Source organism: Callorhinus ursinus, unplaced genomic scaffold (assembly GCF_003265705.2).
Source record: "Callorhinus ursinus isolate GAN/ISIS: 27379988/994484 unplaced genomic scaffold, GSC_fseal_2.0 scaffold9, whole genome shotgun sequence".
Taxonomy (NCBI): Eukaryota; Metazoa; Chordata; class Mammalia; order Carnivora; family Otariidae; genus Callorhinus; species Callorhinus ursinus.
The window spans coordinates 45,181,365-45,194,790 of NW_027397071.1; the positions used below are offsets into that span (position 1 = coordinate 45,181,365).

At 39.3% G+C, this 13,426-nt stretch overlaps 1 non-coding gene across 1 annotated transcript; it reads left to right on the plus strand.

Annotated features, from left to right (window-relative positions):
* Positions 1-10,813: 10,813 nt before the first annotated feature.
* LOC112824081 (U6 spliceosomal RNA) lies at positions 10,814-10,920 on the plus strand. The gene has a single exon (XR_003208215.1). It is a non-coding gene; the product is annotated as a U6 spliceosomal RNA (small nuclear RNA).
* The last annotated feature ends 2,506 nt before the right edge of the window (positions 10,921-13,426 follow it).

Below are 13,426 nucleotides of genomic sequence, written 5' to 3' on the forward strand. Positions count from 1 at the left end.
CATCTGCCTTCGGCTCAGGTCACGATCCCAGGGTCCTGGGATTGAGCCCCGCATTGGGCTCCCTGCTCAGCGGGAAGCTTGCTTCTCCCTCTCCCTCTCCCCCTGCTTGTGTTCCCTCTCTCGCTGTCTCTCTCTGTCAAATAAATAAATAAAATCTTAAGAAAAAAAAAATCTTAACCAACGTCTCTTGAAGCTATCCTATAGCTCAAACCAGAGTAGGGTTGTCAGATAAAAACAGCATGCCCTGTTAAATTTAAATTTCAGGTAAACAACAATTTTTAATGTAAGTATGTCCCATGTAATTTTTGAGATATACTCATAACAAAAAACTATTTGTTGCTTACCTGAAATTCAAATTTACCTGGGATTTTTTATTTGCGAAATCTGGCAATACTATAACATGCAAAGAGTACTACTGTTAATTATGTCATTCTGGAAATGGCAGATTCCTATTTCTCCCCTCTTTGACACTTTCTACTCTCCATTTGACCCCAGAATTCCTATGTGTTCTCCCTCCTACTTTAGAGCTACAGTGATGAATAACCATGTTATCAATTCACAGATCTAGATATACTATATGATACACGAGCTAGAATAAAGATTATTTCCCAGCTCTGCCACTTAACAAATTTTGTATGGACTTTCTCTATATCTCAGTTTTGTCAAAATTTATATTATTAGGTTAATGATACTTCACAAGGTTGTGGCAAAAATTGAAATAATATATTAAAGTGCCTCACACAGGGACTGAAATACAGGTGATTCATTCAATTAATGAATGCAGGAACTTATTCTGTGGTAGACAAACTCTGGTAATTTTCTCTGCCCTCATGGAGTTTAAAGTTTGTGGTAGGGATGTTTATAGAAACTATAATTAATATGGAAAGAAGGATTGAAATTATGGGGCCCTTAAAATATTCAGACAACTTGATTACTACACCTATTGATTTTTCAATATTCGTTCTTGTCTTATTTTTATTCATATGTTTATGTGTGCACATAGACACATACATATATACACACATCATGGCTGTGATATCAACATGTACAACATGTATATCAACATACATATATTATGGCTACCATAATAGCACAGAAGGGCAAGCACAGAGAAATTAGTCAAGAACCAGAAGAAGCAACAGAGAAGGGGCCAGACAGGCCTTATCAGTGGGCCTATCTCAGTATCTGACTTCTAATCTGCTTCCTCCCCTGAAGGATGACTGTACTCTGTTTCGCGCTGTTTGCCGAACACCAGTAATCTCCTGCCTTAATCAGGCCTCTACCATGAGAACTAAGTACGGTACCACTGCAGCCTACGTCCCTGGCTCCTAGTATAGGATTCCAGGTGGCTGCACCAGCTCCTGGCAGAGGTGAGGTAGGCGGAACCGCTGGCAGTACCTTTCTTATTATTTCTCAGGCAGCTGCTCTCATCATCTACTTGAGAGGCTGCCCTGCTCTACAGTGCCCTTGCCTGCTCATCCAGAGGCTCCAAGGGCCCCCTGCCAATTCCTGGACCAGACCTGATGAAGACAGAAAGGACATTAGCAGCCTCTGACCTACCAGTTGGTGAGGCCTAAAATTTGTCTTGCCAGCTCCAAGTGCACCAAGGAGCCCTGACGCTGTCTCCCCCTGGCTCTGGCTTACACTGTCCCATCTGTGTTCCTGGTCTTCTGACCTTGCCTCTTGGTTTGCATTTCATTTCCACTGCTGAGATCCTGAACACAAGCCACTGTCTACTGCCTGCCTGTATCCTAATTCTTTTCTTGGTGTCTCAATCCTACCATCTAATATTGAACTGTCTTTTACTATCAGTTCCCACGTGAGGTATTTAATACATATTACCATATGTAAATCTCATCATAGCCTTAAGAGGTAATTATCATGCCATCTATTTCTGTGTGAGGAAACCAAGGGTCACAGACATTAAGTTGCCCCAAATCACAGAGTTAGTCAGGGATCAGCAGGAACTAGAACTCAAGTCCTTTTAATTCCAAAGCTCAAACTCCTTTTCATTATGCCTAATTCACCTTTGGCTAGGGTACACTTCTCCAAGTTATGCAAACTACTCACAATGACAAAGCTGTCACCAGTCTGATTTTGCATATTGCCACTAACTAGCACTCTAATCTCCATGTCCTGTCCACAAGATAAAACCATCTTGGGCCTTAATGCTGGCTCCTTCGCCCAGGCTCCTATGGATGTAAAATTTGGGTTAATGGCTTTCCTCTTTACAGGTCAGCTCTGTAGCTAGGCCAGTCCCCTCCCACTGCAGTCCTTCCCATTCCCATTTTTAGCTCTATTCCAGCCTGCCTACCACTCAGTTTGCTAGAGAGGTCTATTTAGGACTATGAACTGGGCTGGGGTTCAAGAGGTAGGGATGGCCCTTGACAGTGGGGCCTAAAGCCAGAACAAAAAAGGACAGATCAGTTTTCTGACTAATAACAGTGGGCTGGGTAAATGAAGATTGAGTCTGAAGGAAGGTTCTGGTCCAAAGGGATGGAGCAGAGATGACAAATTGGGCTAAAGGTTGAGGAACTGCTGTGGAAAATGGAAGTTGAGACTACAAGTGAAGTGAGACACATATGACACAGAGAGTAATTCCTATGGCACAAGTATAATTTTAGAAGCCTGTGGTCTTGCCTTTTGGTAAGAAGGGAACCAGCCTATAAAATAGGGTTCCAGTTCCTTTGAAACACCAGGAAATATAAAGTAGCAAAGGACAGAGAAGAAATTTTCTTTTGAGTTCTAAGACAAATTTAACCCCAGTCAGGGCAGAGTTGAAGGAAGGTACACATCTTTTACCTCTCCTGTAGTTCAACCTTCTGTAGCTCTTGATGCAGTGATTGAATCCCTTAACTAACACCAGCACTTCAATGAGCAGCCCACAGCATCGGCCTGCTGCTGTCTCCCCAAAAAACAGGTGGGTTCTTTGAAGGGACAGACACAATGTACTATTAGCACTGTTCTAGTAAAACATAGAAATTATGCCATGAAAACTTAATTGCCACTTTATTCAGTAATCAGCATTAACATAGTGAATATTTAAAGCTACAACAGATTGTGTGGTAGCCAGGAGTTACACAATAGCAACTTCTAGAAAGCTAGAAAATTAAGACCTATACCGATTGAGGCTGACTGAGTTATTCAGGCCCTTTTGTGTAAAAAGTCCGATACTAGCAGGGTTAGCCAATCCTAAGGCATGTAGAGATTACCAACTCATTTGACTTCCCTTCCTCAAGATCCCTCAGCTACAGTCCAATTGAATGAAACTCAATCAATCCAGTTTCATCAGTATTTAATAAGTATGATGTAGCTAGCATAGAGGTAAATAAGATACAGCCCATGTCTTCAAGAAATCTGTGGTATGCTCTTGGGGATAAAGAGGTATAATGATGATCATAATCAGCATCATATAAACAGGAAAGAGAATAGGCTTGGTTTGATTCCTGACTCCAAAACTCATTAGCAATTTGGCCTTGGGCAAGTAACTTTTCCTCTGAGCTTCATTTTCCTAATCTTTAAAATGGGTATAAGATTATGGACCTAGCAAGGGTAATAAGGAGTATCAGATATAATCATATGATCTATCACAGTATGTGCCACAGACTAGTATAAGTACAGTATAAACCACAGTATAAGATATAACAAACCAAAAACAGTGTCCTAAGAAAAGCACAAATAAAACACCAAGAAAGTTTAGAAGATATAGAAATCACATTGCTTTGGGAAGGCAAGAAAGCCATAATAGAGGAGGTTATAGTTGATATGTGCTTGAAAAAACAGGCAGACATTATAGGTGAGAGATTGTAAAAAACTTAGTATGTATTTAAAAAGTAGCAGTTGAATGAATGGATTAAAGCATGAAGATGAAGGTTATTTTTGAGTCAGAGGAAACTAGTAACAATGGCATGAAGTTGTGAAAATGTGAAGTTATGGAATAGCAGAAAGATTCATGTGTCTAGAAAATAATTTCAGAGAAATGCAGGAAGCCAGAAAAGGCAGATTGGGCACATACAGTAAATGAATGACATCCTGAATTACTGATTTAATTAATAGTTTAGGCACAGGAGGAGCCACTGGAAATCAGATCCAAAAAGAGGCACATTTGGAAGTGGCAGTGGTGTGGAAAAGAGACTACTCAGGGGGAACAGGAGGCAGAGATGTTGGTAGGGGGCTGTTCCACAAATTCAAGTAACAGATAATAAGACCTGAATTAGGGTGCTAAGAGCAAAGATAGAGAAATATGCAAGACATGGTAGAATAGAACTGGGAAGGAGTTGGATGTGGAGAGCAAGATACGCCCTATGTGAAAGTACTATGTACTATGGCTGTCTGAATGGTGAGCAGGAGAAAAGAGCAGACAATCCAACTGTCAGGAAGCCATAAGAGAATCACACCATTAGAGATAGAGTGACAAATTGGGGACCAAGTCAGAAAGAGATTCGTCTGATCTTTAGAATGTAGCATCTATGAGGTCAGGTCAGTTCACAGCCAGATTGGCTATAACTTCCTGGGCTGCGTACAGGACCAACTGCAAGTGTGGTTTTGAAGAACCTGAGTTGGACTGCGTATAACCTTCAACTCATTGAAACCAGGTTTCTGATCACTGAGCATTTGCCCCTGTTATGCACAGCCTCTTTCCAAGGCCTCATATCCAATTCAGACCATTTAGCAATCCAGATATATAGGTGACCTCTTCCAGAGAAAACAGAGGAACCCACCAACCAAGGCCCATTCACGGCCTCCAAAGTATAATGTTCAAGGTGAATAATGAAGGAATGGGAAATGAATATGAGAGATTTTGTTTAATGTAAAAAGAATGAGGAGAAAAAAATACTAATACTTAAGAATGAGACCAGCTTCTTGTCTGAAGTCTGAATGTCAGTTAAAGAAGTACCTGTTGGAAGAACAGGACTTCACAGGTGAAGTTGCTAGTGGCACCTGGACTTGGGGATTGTTTTTGGGATATTGCCACATATTATCATTTATACAAAGGAGGTTTGAAGAGTAGATTATCTGATATTAAATAAACTAACCCTCATAAAATGTACTTGTGGCTTATAATGATCCCCACTGAAGAACTGCACATGAAGGTAATACAAATGATTTATGTAGTATTTAAATACAAGAAAAGGTACAAATAAGTCTTCTCCTATTCTTGGTATGAGGTCTCCATTAACCACATCAAAAAGTAAAGACTGACATTCAAATCAGATTTGACAAGTTGGACAAAATTATTGAAATTATTAAGAAGACTATTTGTATCTAGTAGAGTTATTAATATTTTCCTGGGTGTGCATATATTTTGAGTACACTTCTATTGCCACTGCCTGCTCATTTGTATATTTGTATATATGTATGTAAATATACATATGTGTACATTTATTTTACTAAAACAGGGGTAGTCCAAAAGGTTTGGAAATAGCTATCAATGATTTTCTAATTGTGAGGCCCTGTAGTTATTTCAAAATACTGAGAATGAATTTTTCTGAGAGTAGATGTGGTTGGGAGAAAAATGGAGATGTGGAAAATACCTGGTATGCAGTAGACAAATGGAGGATGCATGTTATTACTAAAAAGGGGAGGGAGAAATCTAGAAAGAGGATCTGGGAGCACTGAAACCAAGAAAATCTCCTGTCTTAATTTTGCTCAGAACACCTGAGTGGCAAGGAAGAGACTCATCTCCTGGGGCAAAAATGTCCCATTTGGGGGCTCTCTTAACAAAGCTGCCCTTTGTCTGAAGTGTTGCCAGACTTTGCCATGGTGTAATGTTACCAAGGGCTGGTAAGGAAGCTCTTTAGTGGGTATCATTTCATACAGCATCCCATGCTTTTCTTTTCTCCTCCCACCACCCAGAAGCTGTTGAGATGGGCACATTTTTAGAAAATTTAAAAATAAATTACAGTTAGTGGTAAAACACATAAGCCAGAGAAATACTGGGCAAGAGTGTGCCTCAAGCTACACAGCCCAAGGCTGCCGGGTATAAAAATACTCTATGTCTCCCATTTAGCTAAGTGAGGCTTTAGCAACTGGTAATTTTTGCATGTCATAGTCACTGCTAATTGTTGAATTAGAACATCTGTCAAAAGTAGGGATATTTTTCTTAGAACACAGAGCAGAGAAAATTAGCTCTTCTCTAAAGCAGTACAAGGCACAGTATAATTGTGCCCACTGCCAAAAGCTAAGATTCCCTCTCTCTGAACATTGTTTACAAACCAAAGGCCTGCTGAGTGGCTTCTGACTACCCTCAGTAGAAACCAGGTAGAGCTTTTGCAGATTCTTTGGATATACCAGGCAATGGCAACCTAAACATGTCTGAAAAGAGTCAAAACCCAGACAGCATATGATTTAACAAGGTGCATATAATTTAACCAAGAATGTACAAACTGATCCAGTTCACAGACCAATATCCTTGATGAACATGGATGCAAAAATTCTCACCAAAATACTAACCAATAGGATCCAACAGTACATTAAAAGGATTATTCACCATGACCAAGTGGGATTTATTCTTGGGCTGCAAGGGTGGTTCAACATCCACAAATCAATATGATATACTACATAAATAAAAGAAAGGACAAGAACCATACCATACTCTCAATAGATACAGAAAATGCATTTGACAAAGTACAGCATCCTTTCCTAATTAAAACTCTTCACAATGTAGGGATAGAGGGAACATACCTCAATATCATAAAAGCTATATATGAAAAGCCCACAGCAAATATCATTCTCAATGGGAAAAAACTGAGAGCTTTTCCCCTAACGTCAGGAACATGGCAGGAATGTCCACTATCACCACTGCTGTTCAACATACTATGAGAAGTCCTACCCTCAGCAATCAGACAATAAAAAGAAATAAAATGCACCCAAATCAGCAAAGAAGAAGTCAAACTCTCACTCTTCACAGTTGGGATGATACTCTATGTGGAAAATCCAAAAGACTCACCCCAAATTTGCTAGAACTCATTCAGGAATTCAGCAAAATGGCAAGATATAAAATCAATGCACAGAAATCAGTTGCATTTCTATACACAAACAATGCAACAGAAGAAAGAGAAATTAAGGAATCAATCTCATTTACAGCTGCACCCAAAACCATAAGATATCTAGGAATAAACCTAACCAAAGAGGCAAAGGATCTGTACTCAGAAAACTATAGAACACTCATGAAAGAAATTAAGGAAGACACAAAGAAATGGAAAAATGTTCCATGCTCATAGATCGGAAGAAAATTATTAAAATATCTATGCTACCTAGAGCAATATATACATTCAATTCAATCCCTATCAAAATACCATCAACTTTTTTCACAGAGCTGGCACAAATAATCCTAAAATTTGTATGGAACAAGAAAAGACCCTGAATAGCCAAAGGGATGTTGAAAATGAAAACCAAAGCTGGTGGCATCACAATTCCAGACTTCAAGCTGTATTACAAAGCTGTAGTCATCAAGACAGTATGGTACTGGCACAAAAACAGACACATTGATCAATGGAACAGATTAGAGAATCCAGAAATGGACCCTGAACTCTATGGTCAACTAATCTTTGACAAAGCAGGAAAGAATATCCAATGGAAAAAATACAGTCTCTTTAACAAATGGTGTTGGGAAAATTGGACAGCCACATGCACAAGAATGAAACTGGACCATTTTCTTACAGCATACACAAAAATAGACTCAAAATGGATGAAAGACCTAAATATGAGACAGGAATCCATCAAAACCCTAGAGGAGAACACAGGCAGCTACCTCGGTGACATTGGCCACAGCAACTTCTTGCTAGACACGTTTCCAAAGGCAAGGGAAACAAGGCAAAAATGAACTATTGCGACTTCATCAAGATAAAAAGCTTTTGCACAGCAAAGGAAATAGTAGACAAAACTAAAAGACAATGGGCAGAATATTTGCAAATGACATATCAGATAAAGGACTAGTATGCAAAATCTATAAATAACTTCTCAAACTCAACACCCAAAAACCAAAAATCCAGACAAATTTGGGCAGAAGACATGAACATTTTTCCAAAGAAGACATCCAAATAGCCAACAGACACATGAAAAAATGCTCCACATCCCTCGGCATCAGGGAAATACAAATCAAAACCACAATGGGATGCCACCTCATACCGGTCAGAATAGCTAAAATTAAGAACTCAGGAAACAACAGATGTTGGCAAGGATGTGGCAAAGGGGAACCCTGTTACACTGTTGGTTGGAATGCAAGCTGGTGCACTGAAAAACAGTATGGACGTTCCTCAAAAAATTGAAAATAAATCTACCTTATGACCCAGTAATTGATCTACTGGGTATTTACCACAAAGATACAAATGTAGTGATTTGAAGGGGCACCTGTATCCCAATGTTTATAGCAGCAATGTGCACAATAGCCAAACTATGGAAAGGGCCCAGATGTCCATCAACAGATGAATGGATAATGAAGATGTGGCATATATATACAATAGAATACTACTCAGCCATCAAAAAAAAAAAATGAAATCTTGCCATTTGCAATGATGTGGATGGAACTGGAGGGTATCATGCTCAGTGAAATAAGTCAATCAACAAAAGATAATTATCACATGATCTCACTCATATGTGGAATTTAAGAAACAAAACGGAGGATCACAGGGAAAGAGAGGAAAAAATAAAGGAAGACAAAATCAGAGACAGAGACAAACTGTAAGAGACTCTTAATCATAGGAAACAAACTGAGGGTTGCTGGAAGGAAGGCGGATGGGAGGATGGGGTAACCGGGTGATGGACATAAAGGAGGGCATGTGATGTACTGAGCACTGGGTATTATGTAAGACTGATGAATCACTGACCTCTACCTCTGAAACCAATAATACATTATATGTTAATTAACTTAATTTAAATTAAAAACATTTTAAATAAAATAGAGAAAAAGAAACTGTTCCAGTTCAGCCTTGTCACAGCTTAACTCCACCGAATTAAGAGATAATTAGTGTGTGTGGCTGTAAGCACAATTCATACTTTCTCTGAGTTCCAGTTTTCCCATCTCTAAAATTGAGACTGAACTAAACCAGTGGTTTCCAAACTGTAAGATCTTTAGAACACCAGAGGTTTTTCTCAACTGTCTTAGTTAGGAGTCATTTCTGAGGTAGTTTGTTGAACAACAGCTAGTCCCTCACCTATACTTCAATAAGCTGTTCACCTTTTACCTAATTTATATTTTAGGGTACAATTTTCAATTAGAAAGGTGGGTGATTTGACAGCTAAAACATTTAGAAGATCCCATAGGTCCCTGCAGATGTCTGCTATGACAGAGCAAAGAGGACCATGCAAAGGCTGGACCACTTGGAATGTCCCATATGTGACTAGACAAGAAGGAGGGCTTCTCCAGTCATAGTAGTCTACTTACAACCCTCAAACACAGCTCTGCCAGTTCCCTCACCCTTTAATTCCTTCTATTCTCCCTGCTATTAATTCCTTCCTCACTTCTCTGACCTGACTGTTGTCTTTTCCTTCCAGGTCCCCTAAGGTTGCACATACAACATAAAGCCACCCATGCCACCCCATTCCATCTCTTTCACATCTGAAGATTTGAACCACTCATTCCCACACACATTGTTTGCTCCCAGGCTGCCTTATGTTATTATCTCTAAGTCTTGTTTCTCTACCAAGAACATAAATTTCTTGAAGGGAGTGAACAGTACTCATCTTTATATCCCAAGAGAGCCCTGCACAGTGTTTGGTACATCTTAGGATTCATGGGATTTTGATATATGAGTAACTAATTTGACTGAGGATTCAGACTTAAGAGAGTAAAAACAAAATCAAATCTCTGGGATCTCATGAAGTCCAGAACCAAATCAAACTTTTTCATCATTTACATACCCAAATTATCTATCAACCCCTCCATCCCTCTATCTATCTATCCAGGAAAAATTTATGGATCTTGGATTCACTGTGGACTTCCTTTTACTTTTTTCTTCTTTATTGTCATATTTAATCAGTAACCAAAATTTGCCAATGCAAAACTTTCCCACAAGCCAGATACATTCAGGGAATCTATTCCGTATTCTCCATCACAACTACCATTACTCCAGTTGAGGCCTTGTCATCAGGCTAGAATTACTGTTTAGCCTCCTAAGTTAACTTTCCCTTTCCAGTTTTGTTCCCTTCAAATCTATCCTTCATGCTACCTCCAGACTGATCCTTTTAAAATACAAATCTGACCATGCCATCCCTCTGCTTAAAGTAGTTCATTTGCGCTCCATAAATATAGATCAAACACATGAGTAGGGCATAGGATGCCCTAGATAACCTGGCTTTTGTGTAATTCTCCAGCCTCACTGTTTGACACTGACTCAAGTCCTATATCTAGTAATACTAAACTGCTTTTACTTCCCAGTCCCAACTGTTGGATACTGTTGGATGTTTTTCCAGTTTTGCTCATTCTATTACCTCTGTGTGGTATACCCTGACCTCCTCTATCCCATCTCACTTGCACAGTTCCTTTACATTCTTTAAGAGGAAACTTGGTCTCTCTTTTTCCAAGAAGGCTTTTCTTAATCTCAAAATTTGATGAACTAGATGGCCTTTCAGCTACCATTATATCCTGAGCATAGATCTAACTAAATGTTCATCTAAACAAAATAAATACAAATAGAAGTCAAAGTACAAAATATATACGTAAATAGATATAGCATATATAACTACATATGTTATATATATTACAGAGTATATTCACATTCATCTTCTACTTTGGGCTTCATTTTGTGAGGAAATTAAAACAGGTATCATTTGTTTCACTTGCAGAATGACAAGAGATCAAATGAATTTCTGAGTGCTCGCTTTGGCAGCACATACACTAAAATTGGAATGATACAGAGAAGATTAGTATGGCCCCTGCACAAGGATGACACACAAATTCGTGAAGCATTCCATATTTTTGCTACCCTACAACCCAGCAATTGCACTACTGGGCATTTACCCCAAAGATACAAATATAATGATCTGAAGGGGCATATGCACCCCAATGTTCATAGTAGCAATGTCTACAATAGTCAAACTATAGAAAGAGCCTAGATGTCCATCAACAGATGAATAACTAAAGAAGATGTGGTATATACATACAATGGAATATTACTCAGCCATCAGAAAGGATGAATACTTACCATTTACATTGATGTGGATAGAACTGGAGGGTATTATGCTGAGTGAAATAAGTCAATCAGAGAAAGACAACTATATGGTTTCACTCATATGTGGACTATAAGAAACAGTGCAGAGGATCATAAGGGAAGGGAGGGAAAACTGAATGGGAAGTAATCAGAGAGGGAGACAAACCAACAAACCATGAGAGACTCTTAACTATAGGAAACAAACTAAGGATTGCTGGAGGGGAGGCGGGTGGGGTCATGGGGTAATTGGGTGATGTGATGAACACCGAATTTAAATTAAAAAAGTGAATTTCTGAAAATTATAAAGTAAGTGGCAGATAGGACTCCAAAGTTTAAAAGAAGTGATCCAAATCCAGTGCACATCACAATGAGCTTTCAGGGACTGGTAGTAGCCATTATCATTTTTCCTCAGGTCCGGATGTTCCATCACCACCACCACCACTACCACTGCCACCCACCCTCCCGACACTAACGTGCTTGGCCAACAGCCCAACTGGCTTGTTTCAGAGAGGAATAACCATTCCAGTCTTCTGTTGAACAGGCTTACGCACCAGAACTAACTCAAAAAATCAAACCTGCTTTTAGAAGAAAGGGTGGGAGATGATTACTTTAGGACCACATACTCTTATCCTAATTTCCCTAGGAGGCATTTGATCTTTCTCACCATTATTCTACCTTGTTAATCATGGGCTGGAATTCTAGAACTGGCATGCTTCCCCGTCCTCCTTCTTTTTAATATTTTTTTTTCATAATTAGCTTTGGATCATGCTTGGAAATGAAGGATTGAGAGGGTGTGTTTGTAGCCTATGGCTTTGCAATAGGTATAGGGGTGTGTGTGTGTGTGTGTGTGTGTGTGTTCCTGAAAAGTAGTGTGAATCAAATTCTGCTAAATCAAATCCTATTTTAAATACCTGAAAAAAGCTCCATGTTTAAAGAACTCCTCCAGGAAATTATTTTATGAATTCACTCCCTCCTCCCCAATTTGTCAGTATATTTGGATTTTCAGATAGATTTCTTTTTTTTTAATTTTTTATTGTTATGTTAATCGCCAGATATTACATCATTTGTTTTGGTGTAGTGTTCCATGATTCATTGTTTGTTCATAACACCCAGTGCTCCATGCAGAATGTGCCCTCTTTAATACCCATCACCAGGCTAACCCATCCCCCTACCCTCCTCCCCTCTAGAACCCTCAGTTTGTTTTTCAGAGTCCATCATCTCTCCTGGTTCGTCTCCCCCTCTGACTTACTCCCCTTCATTCTTCCTCTCCTGCTATCTTCTTCTTTTTCTTTTTTCTTAAAATATGTTGCGTTATTTGTTTCAGAAGTACAGATCTGTGATTCAACAGTCTTGCACAATTCACAGCGCTCACCGTAGCACATACCCTCCCCAATGTCTATCACTCAGCCACCCCATCCCTCCCACCCCCAACCACTCCAGTAACACTCAGTTTGTTCCTGAGATTAAGAATTCCTCATATCAGTGAGGTCATATGATACATGTCTTTCTCTGATTGACTTATTTCACTAAGCATAACACCCTCCAGTTCCATCCACGTCATTGCAAATGGCAAGATCTCATTCCTTTTGATGGCTGCATAATATTCCATTGTGTATATTTCAGATAGATTTCTTAATTGATACATTCTATATACACATGTTAAAAAATATTTATGGATTAGAGCTTATAGTCTACTAGGTGAGAGGTAGTGAACCATAATTACACAAGTAACCACTTATTTACAAGTGTTGTATGTGCTACAAAGGGATGTACCAGGAACTCAGGCAGTTTGTGACAGGGGACCTAGCCTGGTGATGGTGTCAGGGGAGGCAAGGAGCTGTGATGCAGAGGGAGAGGTGTTGGGGTAGAGAGTGGTAAGATTTGAGCCTAGAAATATAAGTAGGAGTCAGATCTTGGCTTGGGATATACCTTTAATGAAATGGTATTGAGTCCAACCTTCCCACATGAGAAGAGGCAGTCCTTGACACTTAGCTATGTCTCCAGCTCTCCCCTACTCCATTTACTGTGCCTAACTAATGCAATTCTGGGAAACAGTCCAGTGCAAATCCTACCCTCCCAGATAGTTCTATTACCTAAGTCTTTAGCCAAGACCCGCATTCTTTGAAAGTGGCTCAGCAGTTGCTATTAATCTCTTCCAATATTTAGATTGAAATCCATTCTTTGGAATTCATGCTAAAAAACCTGATCCAAATTATTAAGATTATTTCTTAAAAGTCTGCTACTTTAAGGGCAACTTCCTAGATCCTATAGTATGT